Source organism: Octopus sinensis, linkage group LG4 (genome assembly GCF_006345805.1).
Source record: "Octopus sinensis linkage group LG4, ASM634580v1, whole genome shotgun sequence".
Classification (NCBI taxonomy): Eukaryota; Metazoa; Mollusca; class Cephalopoda; order Octopoda; family Octopodidae; genus Octopus; species Octopus sinensis.
Window position 1 is genome coordinate 128,892,231 of NC_043000.1, and position 14,718 is coordinate 128,906,948.

Genomic DNA, 14,718 nt, shown 5'->3' on the forward strand with positions numbered 1-14,718 from the left:
TTACTTGTTTCAGTCATTACACTGCGTCTGATTAAGATTCAGTTGAATTAGATACTTAAATTGAGGCACCAAGCCAGTTCGGTATAGTCCAGGTATCAATGCATTACGGCCGTTTCAAGCGACTCCATTAATCGATCGTTGAAAACATTACATCAATTTGAAAGAAACCGCACTCCTCAGATGCAGACGACCATATAGATTTCCAGTGCTAAAAAAATGCTTTATTTCGGAGTTATAGAAGTATACATATGCCTGGGGTACCACGCCACACTTGTTGCAGAGCACGGTTCTTAACCGCACACTTTTTAACACACACCACACACACACACACGCACACACAATGCCGTTTCTCACTCTCCCTCCCAAATACACACACATGCATTCAAGCACAATCATGCACATATGGACATATCATATACATTCACACATTCTCCAATAAACACATTTACAAGTACACATTCGTAAACACTTATATACACCTGCAACATCTCCACCCCTTCAACACAAATGCACAAGCACAGAAGTGCACGCATTCATTCTCAGCTTGTCTTTAATCATTCCAATATCGATAAGTGAGGTATCAGTCAAATATTGCGATCGATTCCCCCTTCTCTCCCTGTTTCTGCTGTCTGTCCGTCGTCTGTCCATCCGTCTGCCTATCTGTCTGTCTCTCCTCTCTCTTTCCCCCTCTCTCTCTATCACTCTGTCTGTCTCTCTCTTTCTCTTACTCTCTCTCTCTCCCTCTCTCTCCAATAAACGATTACTTTATATTGGAGGGTCATGAAGGGAAATGGACATGGAGTTGAAGTAGGGCCCAGCAATATCTTCTCATGTAAGGTACTATAAAATAGCCACCTAAAGAAACCAGTGAAAATGATCCACTTTCTCAGTTTTAACATCGTTTCTATACCTGGAATCCGGAGGCGCAATGGCCCAGTGGTTAGGGCAGCGGACTCGCGGTCATAGGATCGCGGTTTCGATTCCCAGACCGGGCGTTGTGAGTGTTTATTGAGTGAAAACACCTAAAGCTCCACGAGGCTCCGGCAGGGGATGGTGGTGATCCCTGCTGTACTCTTTCACCACAACTTTCTCTCACTCTTACTTCCTGTTTCTGTTGTACCTGTATTTCAAAGGGCCGTGTCACGCTGAATATCCCCGAGAACTACGTTAAGGGTACACGTGTCTGTGGAGTGCTCAGCCACTTACACGTTAATTTCACGAGCAGGCTGTTCCGTTGATTCGGATCAACCGGAACCCTCGTCGTCGTAACCGACGGAGTGCTTCCACCTGGAATCCATTCTTATTGACACCTCTTTGAGATTGGACTGGGTATTTTTTCGTGGCTCCGCACAAGTTTGCCTCGCCTTCTAACTTGCAAAACCAAAAGAACTTCTCGACAGAGGAAGGACTGATGATAGGCTGGACCCTTTATGCGAGGTTTTGAGAAGAGAATGTGTGTGTGTTTGTGAGTATTTGTGTTTGTTTGTGTGTGTGTGTGCAGAACAAAGGAATGGAGAATTATGCATTATTTAACCAGCTTACATACGTTTCGGATAGATTGGCAAATTACAAAATTATGAATGTTCAGTAACAACAGGCTAATATATTTTCTATTGTACTGTTGTTTGCGCCTGGATTACTCTACCACATTCAAGGGATCGAAGTATCCTCTAGCAGTTTCTTCCTACTTAGAAAAGCACACTCAGAGTAGACTAATTCAGCCACGTTATGCAACTCTTCCATGTCTACTCTCGATTTCTTTCAAAAGTGGTACTCAAAGTAAACGAAAATTTGGTCTGAAAGGGAAAATGTTTACCTTCAAATCTTTCAAACGAATTTACCATGCATCTTTCATTGGAACCACTTTACAGAAAAAGACTAGTCACCCTGCGTGCATTTCGATTATTCATACTTCCGTGTCTTTAGAGAGAGCATCAAACAAGCAGTGCCCTTCTTCCATTATAACACTGCTTTGCCAAGGACTTGCCAAATCGTCTATAGTCTCCTGATTCCTAACATAAGCACAAATTCACAAATTTGGTGAAGACATGTAATCGTTTTAAGGTTGCGAATTCGCAGAATGGATAGAAGATCGGATAGAATATGTTGCGCTGTTTGTTTCAGCTCACTGCAATCTTTTATTCTTTGGTTGTTTACAGATAAATGTAGCAATCCTGGTACCTTTATCTATACATGGAATTCTTAGAGTGTTGGACATGACGCCTGACGGTATCTATTCCGGCTCTTTGCTTTCTGACGGTTTGGTGCTTAACTTTATCAAGATCATGCTTTTCTCTAAGACATCATTGGTGGCGTTGCTATTGTTGTTGGTGGTGTTGTTTATGGTATCGGTGCGAGTGCTAGTGGTGTTGTTGGTGGTGTTATTGACATCTGTGATATTTCTGATAATGCTGATGGTGTTGCTAACAGAGTTGATCGTATGGACAGCGGTGTTCTTGTTGGTGCTGGTGATGCTGTTGGTGTCTTTGGTGCTGCTAGTGTTGATGGTGCTGTTTCTGTTGGTATTGAAGGTCTTGGTGGTAGTGTTGGTGGTGTAGGTCGTGGTGCCGAGAGTCTTAGCGGTCGTGGTAGTGTTTGTTTTGTTGGTGGTGTTGATGGTGTCGTTGTTAGTATTGATAATGCTTGTGGTGATGATCCTGATGATGCTGATGGTGATGATAGTGTTGATGGTGAAAGAAGTGGCGCTGATAATGTTGGTGGTGGCGTTGATAATGCTGTTGATGGTGGTGTTGGTGTTGGTGTTGGTATTGTATAAGAAACTGCTGGTCTTCCATAAATTAAAGAAAAAAATTCCTGCATGTGCTGGAGTAAGAGTCTCCCAGTTCAGATCACTGGCCTCACATGACGACACACAACCACTTATATGGACCACAGTTCATAACTGGTACTTTATTTCATCAATCCAGGAACGATAAACGGTAAAGTTGATCTTGGTGGGATTTGAACTCAGAACCGGAAGAAGTATAACAAGATATTGTATTGTAGTTTGACATTAATTATATCCGGTGGATTGGCAAAATCGTTAGAACATCAGGCAAAATGCCTTGCGGTAATTAATTATAGTGTTTCACATTCTGAATAGAAACTCCTCCGAGGTCAACCTTGCCTTTCATCTTTTTGAGATCGATAAAATAAAGTACCAGTCAAGTACCGGGGTCGATATAATCGACTGATCCCCTTCCCCAAATTTCAGGCCTAGTGCCTATGTTTGAATCAATTATATACGATGCACTAATGACTATGTCATTCATTAAATGCTGTTAGTATTGTGACGGGAAGCGAAGGCGTGCAGGGGCGGGATTGAGAATCATCATCAATGAATAGTTGCTTGTTGTGGATAGTGGCTATGGCGGAGATGGAAGAAGGGCAAGAGAAAGACAGCGTGTGCGTGCGTGCGTGCGTGTGTGCGTGCGTGCGTGTGTGCGCGCGTGTGTGTGTGTGTGTGTAAGCGTATGTGAGAGAGGGGTGGAGAGGGGCAGGAGTGAGAGATGAGGAGAAAATCAAAGAGAAAAAGAAATATTGATGATGGAGGAGAAACAAGAAGTATATGATAGTGGTGATGGCGGTGGTGCTGGTTGTGATGGCGGTGGTGGTGGTTGTGGTGGTGGAGTTCCCGGTGGTGATTGCGGCAACTGTGTTGATGCTGTTGGTGGTATTGACGTTGATGTAGGTGGTGTTGGTGTTGATAGTGTTGCTGATGGTGCATGTGGGTGGTGGTGATGTCAGTGTTAATGCTTTTGGTGTTGCTGTATGTAAACTTGTTTGATAGTATTATTGTTGACGATGGTGTTCGGGGTGTTTGTTTGCAGAATTCCCATTGTTCTTGTTGATAATTAAGCGATGCCGTCGGTGCTTTCTTTATGTGTTACTGGGAGATGGTGTTATTGCTGTTGGCGCCACAGATGGTGGTGTTGATGCTGTTGTTGATCGTATTGCTAGTGTTGGTGATGACGGTGTTGGCAGTGTTGTTTGTTTGTTGTTGATGTTGCTGTTGATGTTCTTGGTGGTGGCAACACTATTGAAGGTTATTGTGTTGGTGTTAGCTGGCAAGGGTTGCAGAATTCGACTGGGGGGGTGGAGGGGGTGCCGGACATTTATAGTAATTGTGGTGGTGGTGGTGATACTTATAGTAACAGCATGGAAGTAGTAGTTGTAGTAGTAGTAGTAGTAGCAGTAGTAGTAGTAGTGGTAGTAGTAGTGGTAGTGGTAGTAGTAGTAGTAGTAGTAGTGGTAGTGGTAGTAGTAATAGTAGTAGTAGTAGTAGCAGCAGTAGCAGGAGCAGCAGTAGTGGTCGTAGTCGTAGCAGCTGCAGCAGCAGTAGCAACAGCAGCAACAGCAGCAGCAGAAGTATGATTATTATTATTAACAATAGTAGTAGTAGTAGTAGTAGTAGTAGTAGTGGTGGTGGTGGTAGTAGTAGTAGTAGTAGTAGTAGTAGAAGTAGTAGTAGTAGTAGTAGTAGTAGTGGTGGTGGTGGTGGTGGTGGTGGTGGTGGTGGTGGTGGTAGTAGTAGTTGTAGTAGTAGTAGTAGCAGCAGCAGCAGTAGTGGTTGTAATCGTAGCAGCTGCAGCAGCAACAGCAGCAGCAGCAACAGCGGCAGCAGCAACAGCAGCAGCAGAAGTATGATTATTATTATTAACAATATTAGTAGTAGTAGTAGTAGTAGTAGTGACAAATGCGGCAGATCTTATGAGGGAGTATTCTGTGTATGAGGGGTTAGGGTAGTAGCGGCAATAGTGATAGTGGTGGGGTAGAGGGAGGGAGCGTGCAGCATCGGATTTGATGAATGGAAGGATACAGAGAGAGAAAAAAAGAAAGGGAAAAAAATCATGAATGGAGCGAAAAAGAAGAGATCGTGGGTTCTGATAGGTTAAAGTGTGAACGGATGGCAAGCTGTCAGATCCTCCAACCCACCATTGCCAGTCACCAGCCCCACCAGAACCGTGCTGCTTCTTTACACCTTACCCTCCTCATCATCCTCCTATCTAACCCTAAACCCCGTACTCCCCACCCTTGGAGAGCTAGGCTGAATATACTGAAGATGTTTTAATGAAGAGGGGCAATTTTTTTCTTTTACGTGAGTGAGCAAAGCCAAGTATGAAGGAGAAAAGGGAATGAAGAGAGAGAGAGAGGAAGAGAGAGAGAGGGGGGAGAAAGCGAGAGAGAGAAACACAGTGTGTGTGGAGGGGATGTGAAGGGAACGATGAGGAACTGGGAGAAGGAGTAGGAAAGGGGAAATAGGAAGAACGAAAGAAATATTGAGTGGGAGTAAGGTGATGGCAGAAATGGAGACTATGGTGATGAAATTATTGGTGGAAACGAACAAACGTCTGCGTGTTTCAAATTTGAAGCTGTTGTAATTGCTGTTGCTGTTGTTGTTATTGTTGTTGTTGTTGTTGTTGTTGTTGTTGGTGGTGGTGGTGTATAGCCCCCCCCCAATTCAGTCTTGTTTGAGTTGACCTATAATCAAAAGACATTCTTTCTTACGATTCTATCCACGATGTGTTCTTTGTCATTTTTTAAAGACAATACGTTATGATTCGAGAAAAATTTAACAGCTACTTCTGGTTGGTCAACTGACGACATAAATAGGAGATAAAATTATCTCCCCTTTTCTTTGTGAGTCACTAACAATTACCTCTAAATTTTTGTGCTCCTTCCTTTACTAGAAAGGAAACTTTCTAGTTTCTTGCATAGACCATTCAGCATGTCAGCTTCTTAACATATTGATCTAAAGTATTGTCATTGGTCTACTTCAATTATTTCCTTTAGCTCATTATTAGCTCATTTTGTTTTTTATAAATTTATCTAGGGCTACATTAGAATGTAGCCCTAGAATGTGCCCTGCCTTATATAAGACGGTATGGTGTGATTTGGGGGAGATTTAGTTGCTATTTCTCGCTGAGATAGGGAAGCTAAATAAAAGAGTAATGAAGTTAAAATCTGTTTGGAAGCAAAAAAGCTTTTACATCACTTTCTGGGACGTTAAGCGACAAAGAGTAAAAATCTTACCACTGGACCAGACTCCAGTCAGTCGCAAGGTTAACCTTCCCATCCGGTCGAGGAATCGTGTTCACAAGGTTATGATCATGAGTTCAGCATCTTAACCACCTGATATTATAGGTTCATACCTAGGGGCAATTTTATATCAGTTTCCAGGAGAATAGAGAGCATTAGCCCAACTAACCATACACACCTAGCGAGATTTTAATCCAGAATGAAGAAAGTAACTAAATACTTCAACACCACCGATTTTTATTTCAGCTGTTCCAAAAAATAGATGGAGAAAATACGAAGGATTACTTTGGTATAATGGTAGAACATTTGTCATGTTTACAGATGTTCTACCATTATACTTTTTTTGTCCACGGATTTTTTAACCCAATATTCTACTCGCTATCATTATAGCCCCTCCCCGTCTCTCTGGCCAGGTAACCGTGTACCTCCTCTGTAGCAAGACACCTATTTCTACCTCTCTGTTATACTCTAACCTTTCATCATCTGACACAAGATCACCTTCTCCAATGTTCCCTCCCCCTCTCAAAAATTCCTTGTCTTCCAAGTTACTTGGTGATCCTGCCGGTGTTGGTGGTATGTAAAAAAAACATCCAGTCCATACTGTGAAGTGGTTGGCATTTGAAAGGGCATCTAATTGTAAAAACCATGCCAAAACAGACAGTAGCCTGGTGTAGTCTTCTACCTGGCCAGCTCCTGTCCAACCGCCCAACCCATGCCAGCATGGAAAGCGGACGTTAAACGATAATGATATCTGTGTGTGTGTGTGTACATACAAATATATATACATATTTACATAGTTACACACACACAAACACTCTCACACACACAAATACACATACATGACATGAAACTGAAGCAATTTATGTTAATAATAATGTAAGCTCTGTGCATAAAATTTGTCCTACAAAGGAAGTCCAATGGTCAAAAGATATTATACCCAAAGTTAGAAAAGTTCTGAGACGAAGAACAAAGCTCATAAATCGTTTAAATGTACACCAAACTATGGACAGTGATGCATCTCACTTAAAAGTATGCGTTCAGAAATCGAGAAAAATATTTTCAACATCGCAAAGGAAGAACTCAGAACAGGAATCCAAGGGTGTAGAAATTATAGGTTTAAAGACTCTAACTTTTGCTATAAATTCATAAAAGAATCGATTTTAGAGCCTCTAAAGGATCAAGTGAAATACTGAATGAACGAATCAAAAACGTTTGCATAGCCCCGATGCGACACAGATAAATAAAGTAGAAAAACTCTACAACACTCAATACGAGGAAGTGGCAACCATCAGTTACATCGATATAAAGGAAGTTATAATATGAGAAATATAATATCAGAAATTAAATGACCTGATATTAGTGAGAAGGTTTGAAGGGTTCCCAAATAATTCTATTGAAACATGTAAAAAGGGCCTAGCAAAACCAGTTAGAATACTTTGCATGTATAAAGAATTTCAAAGAAATGTTCTATGCACGAGGGAAGAAGTAGAGAAGGATGCAATACACGCATACGCACGCGCACTTTGTATATACAAAAATACACGCACACTCTATGTTGTAATATATACGTATGCTCGACAAATACTATTTGTGTGTCTGATGAAATGTTGCATAGAGGTTCTGAGATATTGCATTAATGAAATGCACGTTGGAATGACTCTGTTGAAATATCAATGATGTTCTCCTGTTGTTTTTCTTGTGTGTGTTTGTGTGTGTGTGAGTGTGTGTGTCTGTGCGCATGTGCCTTTTACTTGTTTCAGTCGTTTTTTAGCCCTACATACATACGTACGTACATACATACATACATACAGTCATTCATACATACATACATACATACATACATACATACATACATACATACATACATACATACATATATACATACATACATACATACATATATATAAAGAGGCCCAGATGTTGATGTTGAAATTCCAATGACGAAGCCTTGGATCTAGGTTAGAAACAGGCTCTTTCTCTAGAAAGAAATTGAACAATGATATATATATATATGATATATGATATGATATGATGTGATATGCCCCATATAAGATGAAAGATGACCAATAACACATGTAAGGAATGTATTTATATGGAAAGATGCTTTTTCAATTTAGAAGTTTGATGTTATCAAAAGACTTGACCACATCATATAAATACATTCCTTACGTTTGTTATTTTTTGTGTTTATTTCTTATGCCATACGTGCTCGATGATGATCGCTCTTATAGTCAACTCTCCACCTCTGCACTGCCTAACCTTAATGAAAAAGCTGGAGTTGAAGATTCGTATTTCTTTGAGCACTACTCGGTGACTATGCTTCGCATACATAATCATTTTATAACCCATTTTTCACACACACACACACACACGAACTTACTCCTCTGACTTCGTATCAGGAAAGTCATGGAACAAATTATCAAAGGGTAACTAATTACGTTCTTAGAAGAAAATGATTTATTAGCTGGTGCTCAGCACGCTTTCGGTTCAGCTAGTAGCTACCACAAACAGGTCTTATACCATCATTCAAATATAGATGCCATATATCTCGACTATGGAAATACCTTCGACAACGTTGCTCATGAAATGATGTATTCTAAATTACGTGATCTCGAAATGGTTTGACAAGTATGAGAATAGAATGGCCGCATGTCTTTTTAAGAGACATAAGTCAGGCGGTTGCATCCAACGGTGCTCTTTGAAACGTGGCATTGCCTCTGAGTGAATCCATCTAGGGGCAATCATAAGACCATTACTCTCTCTCTAGTAGCTTCCTCAGACATGCTCTCAGTTAAACAAGCAATCAGTTTAGCTTGTCCTCGTGAGAATGAATATTTTCAGTTATATGGGGATATTTATTCTCATTGTGTAGAGAACTGCTCCCAAAAGAAATAACACATAAGAAAGCAAAACAATAGAATCAAAGAATTTTAAAACAAATATTAACGAGCACAAACAAACAGTAAATCGAAAAGAAAATGACATTTTAACAAAAAAAAAAAAAAAGCCTAAAAGACAACACAGTTGCGAAGCGCCATCGTTCGCTAACGTACTTTTGAACAAGAAAACCCTAGATATGCAACTTTTTGATGAAAGAATCAAAGCATGTCAATCTTTTGTCTACAAGACGGACACCAGCATTTCACAATTTATCAAAATTGCGCGAAATGATGAAAGTAATGCAATTGTGCCTTGTTAAAGGCACGGAGGATTTCCTTGTTCCATTGATAAGAGATTTAAAGAAAGCCTCAGCGGACTTGTTAAGTGAAATCTCCTTTATTGGGATGGAAGAGGGAGTATGGCATCATAAGCATCACTTTTGATTTTAGCCGAAATTGTACATGGCACACCTGCCCATGAGCTAGTTCCTCAATATTTGATAAGAAGAAGCGCAAGAGTCACAATCAGAGACATCGGCAGCAGTTTTGATCCCTGGCTCTCAGTCACTTTTGTGGTACAATATTGTCAGGTGATTAGCACCGGTGTAATGTTTCGTGGTATGCTGTGGGAAGGGGGTCAGCATGAACATGCAAGTCCCCGTGTCTTCGCTAGACCACAAGGCAATACCAGAATGGTATCCTGTGGAAGGAGTTGAGAGAAACTTGGCATCCAAAGCAGAAACCCCTGTTGCGACAAATGCTGCGGTAAAAACCAAATTAAAAGCTTTCTAGCAATAAAGAGTAAAAGGACAAAGACAGCAACAAATCCTGAAGACTGGTGGTTCTATGCAGCAGTGCAGCATTAAGTGGCACAGATAAAACTCTTGAGTAGTCAAAATGATTAATTAAATAAATAAACGTCCCGTCCTCATTACCAGGCACTAACAGAAAAACCTAAGGACTCTTCTAGATTAAAACCAGTGGAGATAATGAGCGATCGAAAACAACACAAGCAACAGCAAGAACTAAATTATCGGGAAACCACACTTCGTAGCAGAATCACCGCATTCATTTATAGAAACGGGGAACAGAGACCGAAAGAGACGGGAAAACTTTTCCCGAAAGAAAATAGATTACCCAGTTCCTCTCATTTAGTCAGTTCTTCTTTCACTGGTCCTAATCGTTGGATTGGGGTATTGCATTCAATTAGTTGGATGATTATTGGCCCCAGTACTTATTCCAGTAGGGTGCATATTTTATCTAGATTTCTATTGGGCGAACAACTGATGTGTAGGACACACATAACCACGATACAGCATAAACGAAACACGCAAATATTTATATATTTTGCGCAACATAGCGTGAATATAAAGGAATGAAATTATTTTTTTAGATATTAGGAAAGACTAGCTGTGAGTGTAAACACATTCTTCTTATGCTTTCGATGTTCGGAAAAAAAAAGAGGGGAGTATCTTCAAGGTGAAACACAGTATGGCTGCGATTAAATAACTGGAATATCTAAATGTGTGTGTGTGTGTGTTTATATATGTTTCTGTATTACCTACAAGAGGCTAAACATAGAGGGGACAAACAAGGACAGACAAACGGGTTAAGTCGATTACATCGACCCCAGTGCGTAACTGGTACTTAATTTATCGACCCCGAAAGAATGAAAGGCAAAGTCGACCTCGGCGGAATTCGAACTCAGAACGTAGCAACGGGTGAAATACCGCGAAGTACTTCGCCCGGCGTGCTAACGTCTCTGCCAGCTCGCCGTGTGTGTTTATATATGCGTGTGTGTGTGTGTGTGTGTGTGTGTGTGGTGTGTGTGTGTGTGAGTGTGTGTCTTTCTGAAAAGTTTACATTTACTAAAATCTACACGCAAGACATTTATCAACTCGCGATTATAGTAGAAAAAGCTGACTCAAAACCCTGTGCAGTGGTATTGAACCCCAAATCACGTAGTTGTCAAGCAAACTTATTAACCACACAGCCAAGAATGCTTCGAATTCGAAAATGCATTCCAGTTTCGTTATCGCTTAGTTGGTCCTTGTTACCATGCATGTTATTCCAGTTGACTATATTATGCTAATGAGGTCTAATAGACTGAAACATGCCTACAGTTGCCCCATGCGTGCAAACAAAAGTGAATATTTCTTTCCCCTTAGCTTACCAATAGACTTCAAGAAACTAATTTCTAATTTCTTAAAATCATCTCCCCTTTTCTGTGAAGCTTATTAATAATTACTGCAATAATTCGTTTTCTTTCTGAAACTAAGAAGGAAATTTCAACTAAACTAAAAAGAAACAAAAAACAAAAACAAAATCTTTTCTAGAGCGGCATTCATTCCAGCACCTCAGCTTTTTAACTGATTTATCTATAGTGTATTTTGTTGTGATTGTTGTTGTTGTGCTTCTTTTCTTCTTCTTCATCATCATCATCATCATCATCATCATCATCATCATCATCATCATCATCATCATCATCATCATCTTCTTCTTCTTCTCTTCTTCTTCTTCTTCTTCTTCTTCTTCTTCTTCTTCTTCTTCTTCTTCTTCTTCTTCTTCTACTTCGTCGTCGTCACCACCACCACCACCACCACCGCCACCACCTTCATATTCTTATCTTTCTCCCCCCCCACTACCATTGCATTTCTTTCTATCTTCTTTCTACCATGAGTTCTCTTTTAATTCATTAGTGGAAAACTAATTACCCTTCCTCCTTTTTCCCCCACCTCCACGAGCTCCCTCCCCCCCTCCAACGCACCGCCATAATTACAGTAGTGCAACAACATAAGCAATGGCAGCAGCTATAGCAACAGTTGTAGTAGTAGTGGTAGTAGCAGCAGCAGCAACAACAACAACAACAACAACAATAACAACGGCAGCAACAGCAGTAGCAGCAGCGGAGCCTCCTTATGGTCATACGACCTGTTAGAAACAGCAACTAAAATCTCTCTGAATAAAGTCTCATCTTAAAATACAACCTCACATACACACACACACACACACACAAACACACACACACACACACACACACACATGTGCATGTGTATGTATGTGTATATGTATATACATACATACATACATACATACATACATACATACATATAAACACACACACATATATACATGCATGCATACATATATATATATTCATATATGTATGTGTATAGTATAAATATATATATGTGTGTGTGTGTGTGTGTGTTTCTGCATATATACATGTATATATATAAACACACCGTGTGTATGTGTGCACAGATATACAGGCTTACACATGCATATATTTATACATATGGACACATACAAACACTTCGCAAAAAGTGAATGAATCATATTGGAAACGCGCGCGCGCAGATGCATGCACACACATATATGCATGCATATATATGTATGCAAGCACACACACGAACACATTTATGAACAAAGAAAACAAGAGAGAAAGAGAGGGAGGGGAGAGAAAGGAGAGAGAGAGAGAGAGAGAGAGAGAGAGAGAGCAGTTTCATTTTGTATTTCATCAGCTCTGCCAGTTCTCGTCCCATTAATGAATGATGCAAACCATATATGGAAGTTACTGGCCGACATCGACAATAACATCGCATCAACATAATAACAAAAATAACAACACTCTCAGCTTCAATTAAGACAGTGCCTGCCTGCTAGAACTAAAATATACACTTGCTAGGCAATATGCATGCGCACGCATGTGCGCACGCACACAGGCACGCATTTAGACACGCATGCGCGCTTGTGTGCATGCATTGAAACTAAAGGCGGAGGCGTAGGAAGTCCCTAGATATAATACAGCAGGATGGTAACAAGGCAAGCTAAGCAAGATATCGACTCATATAGACCCAGTCGCAACATCAATGAATGTAAACTATTTCACCATTCATAATGTGCTCGGCGCTTTCACTTGAAAGATTCGCCTGGAAAATAAAAAAGTAGAAAAAAAAATTATGAATAGAACTACGCACGTGCGCGCGCATGCACGAAAATTAATGAATTGAGGCAGCTAGGGTTCGGGGTTCGGTGTTCAGTGCTACGCTGCTACTCTGCTGTGTATCACCACACTTTTGGGTGCGTGTATAATAAATGAATGAATAAACAGAATGAATAGTTAAAAGAAAAAAATATATATCTCTGGGTGTAGGGGTATGTGCGTGCATGCATGCGTGTGTGCATGTGCATGCATGCATGCATGTACGCACCGCGTTCAGGTGAATGTAAGCGTGTGATTGCGATCTGTCTTTTAGGTATTAAGGGTAATTCTAATCGCGATCTTTAACTACCTTCTCCCCCACCCCACCCCAGGTTAAATCTAGGTCGAGCAGACTTAAGATATTCTAGCCGTGACCATTCCATCATTTTTTTTTCTACATACTTTATCTAGCACTACATTATCCAATGCGTCTTTCCTTTTTTCGCCATTTAATAAGGTGGCAACAGGATATGGTATAAGCAACATTTGACTGCAATTTCTAGCAGGCTGTGAACTCTATAAAGCCTTCTAAGTTGAAGTGAGTTATTAAAATGACTGAAATTTTGTATGTAATTGATAAATTTAAAAAAATATCTATAGCTGATACTTATCCATGGAAAGGCGGCGAGCTGCAGAATCGTTACTACGCCAGGCGAAATGCTTTGCGGCATTTCGTTATCTTTACGTTCTGAGTTCAAATTCTACCAAGGTCGACTTTGCCTTTCATCCTTTCGGAATCGATAAAATAAGTACCAGTTAAGCACTGGTGATCGATGTAGTCGACTTACCCCCGTCCCGATCTTGCTGGCCTTGTGCCAAAATTTGATACCAATATTTGTCCCTGGTGGGTATAGTCTACAGCAACCTACAGCCGTTTGAACCGAACTCACATACAAAATATGCACTGTACCAAACTCAATATTTTTTTACAAACTGATGCACAAGTTCGTCTGTCTGTCTGTCTGTCTGTCTGTCTGTCTGTATGTATGTCGTAGTGGTTTAGACTCAATTCAGTCCTCATCGACCAAACTTACAATTAAAGATATTCCAGTTTCTACCTTCCCATCTTCTATCCAGTTATTGTATATCTTCGACTAGATTATCTAATGTTCTGTTTTAGCCCCAGTTCAGATCTGACCGAGCAAACCTGCGACCAGGGACTTTCCAACCTTGGCCACCGTAACTTTTATGAAGAGATTTTGTGTATCTAAAACTACAGAGACCTTCCTCATTGTTGGTCTGGCATAGCCCCAGGTCAATTCTAATTAAACGGACTTACCAACCTTGACAGTCGCAACTTTTATTTGGTCATTGTGTACCTAAGACTACATTATCAAATGCAGCGATCTTTAACCTTTATCTTTTCTCAGCATACTGAACAAAGTGCTTAAAGTGTTAGGGTACACCATCATCTTTTTACAGGTGCATGTGTGTGTATGTGTGTTTGAATGTGTGAGGGATGTGTATTAAAACGGATTTAAAACCGAGATGGCCGCTCCACGTCTTTTATTTCGCCACAAAGGAATAAACATTCAACGCCGCGGTGTCATAGAAACAATAAAGTTTTCCAATTCATTTGATATTTTCTGACTTGCCTGAAAACCTCGCAGCACACCTGTTGACCATATGCGGCATAATAATTAAAAACATCTGATCTAATGTGTCCTTCGTTGTTTTTGAAGATTGTTGTGGTGTTGGTTTCGTTCCGAGTTTGCTCTGAGCAAAAAGACCAAGGATCAAAGGCGGTTTAGCTGTCACAATTCATCCCAACATTTATTTAAACATAATGTATTGCATTATTATCTTTTAAACTGG

At 40.4% G+C, this 14,718-nt stretch overlaps 1 long non-coding RNA gene across 3 annotated transcripts in view; it reads left to right on the plus strand.

Annotated features, from left to right (window-relative positions):
• The window catches only part of LOC115210340, a 138,946-nt gene that overhangs the window by 22,494 nt on the left and 101,734 nt on the right, over window positions 1-14,718 (plus strand). The window contains exon 5 of one of the 3 annotated variants that reach the window (XR_004998873.1): window positions 187-200. The exons of the other annotated variants lie outside the window; for them this stretch is intronic. This is a non-coding gene — a long non-coding RNA (uncharacterized LOC115210340). Of the gene's footprint in view, window positions 1-186; window positions 201-14,718 lie in introns of those variants that run through there. 3 annotated transcript variants of the gene reach the window in all.